Source organism: Ctenocephalides felis, unplaced genomic scaffold, assembly GCF_003426905.1.
Source record: "Ctenocephalides felis isolate EL2017-DRISC unplaced genomic scaffold, ASM342690v1 CF-g0.4_SCAFFOLD_01170, whole genome shotgun sequence".
Taxonomy (NCBI): Eukaryota; Metazoa; Arthropoda; class Insecta; order Siphonaptera; family Pulicidae; genus Ctenocephalides; species Ctenocephalides felis.
The window spans coordinates 54,965,104-54,967,144 of record NW_020537324.1 but is presented as its reverse complement, the minus strand read 5'-3'; positions in this window follow the sequence as shown (position 1 = coordinate 54,967,144).

Here is a 2,041-nt window from a genome sequence, read left to right as displayed (position 1 = left end):
CATAATTTTTGGGCCCGGCATAATTGCAATTATGGAAAAATTCTGTAACCATCTATCACATAATCCAAAAATGTTATCAGTATTATAAACAATAAAATTAATTCAGTTATTGATGAATTATTTATGTTTATACGCTAAATTACTTTCCAATTCGTCCTTTTGCTACGAACAAGTATCGTTACCTAGACGTTTTGATTGGTACGAGATCATACTCATTAGCCTGAAATTTATGCCTAATAATTTGTTTAGCAATTAATTGTTAATTAGAGTTGTGGGTGTTGGCTGATCAGCAACCCGAGCGCTTTAGCTCTCCGCAGTATTTGAGCATGGAAACCAGGGCCAACAGCGTTGGTAATAGTTTCCCAGAATAGATACACCGCTCCGGTATTTGTGTAGGAGGTAGCCAATATGTTTTTAGCAAACTTCTAGCTAACAGTTTATTTCGTGAAGCATTTTATAATCGCAGCTGATATTCGCTTCATTCAGTCACGATTTGTTTGGATATCAGTTTATTTTGAAACTGATAAACAATTATGCATGTATACATTGTAACAACATCATAAATTGAATTTATTTTGGATATTACTTATTTTGTTACCATTGTTTATTCTTCTCTCTCAAATGAAATGGTTTTAAGTAGTAAAATTTTTATTTCTTCATTAGAATGCATTTAATCTGGATTGTATGACTTATTATAGATACTCATGCAGGACTTTGCAATTTTTTTTTTGCTGATGTTGATAGCTGAATAATTGACGTCAACACATAATTAAAGTAAACACGTAATATATATTGAAACCAAATACCAATAAAGGTATAATTATTTCTGGCTTTTTTGGTACTTTTTGGAAATATATAAAATTGCAGATTTGGGAGAAACTTTTAAGATTAAACTATTTTTGCACTGACTACAAAATTATTCGCTTCAATTATTGGCGTTGGGACAGCAATACATAAGTGGTCGATATAGTATTAAAAATTGGCACTTTCAAAATTGCTATTACATATTTTCTTTTTAAGTAATGCTATAATTAAAGCCTAAAGCTTTAAAGCTTCACGCTTTAATTATAGAATTACTTAAAAAGAAATTAATAACAATTATGAAAGTGCCAATTGTTAATACTATATCGACCACTTATGTATTGCTTCAGTCTAAAAATTATGGATCAAAATATTGTTAATAGCGTCAGTTTTCGAACAACAAAATATTTTGATCTTGAAATATCATTTGGGGATACGCTGGGATATTATTAACTTTAGACGCTTCTACTCAGATCCAATTCGCAAAGAATTTTCTTCAAAACTCCCATCTGCTCCTTTTCTGAACACAACTGTGATCTGCTTAAATGCTAGCTACCAGGTTTCAGTAGTGGTTGTGGGAAATTTTCTAGTATTGGTTTAAGAGTTTCCTTGTATTTGTGGACCAGTCAAAGTATTGGTAAGAAAATTAGTGGTATTGGTGAAATTATTTGAATGTGGTAGTATTGATTTGTTGGTGTTGGTAAATTTTAACTTGGTGTTAGTGATAAGTGTAGTGGTGTGAGTGGATGTTTGTAATTTGTAGGCGGTTCTTATTTCACCAGGATCTTTGAGAGGGAAACCCGGGATATCCACGCCCATAGCCTAGGCTCGGTAAAATCTTGAAGCTCAACTTCTCGCAGTGCTGCCGCGTATCTATTCTCGCGAAGTCTTTTAAAGGCGCAAGGTAGGTTGGATATTTCTGGTGATTTTGTTAATGCAAAATTTGATTTTTTTGTTCCAAATTATTTAAAAATATTGTAAAAAGAAGGAGTGTTAACCTGCAGCAATTGGTCATTTAAGTGAGAGTGAAGAAAAATATCTATGTGCGCTGAGATTCAAATATTGAAGTGAAGATGATAATCATTTCTTTAGTGCAACTATAAAATCTAAATTCTTCTTCTCTAAAGTAAAAAAAATAATTTAGTTCTAAAAAAATGGGGTCGTCAAGATGATGTGATTCATATTTCAACGTGTGGCATTAAACAATTTGAAATCAAAAGTGTTTTCAAACAAATTAATT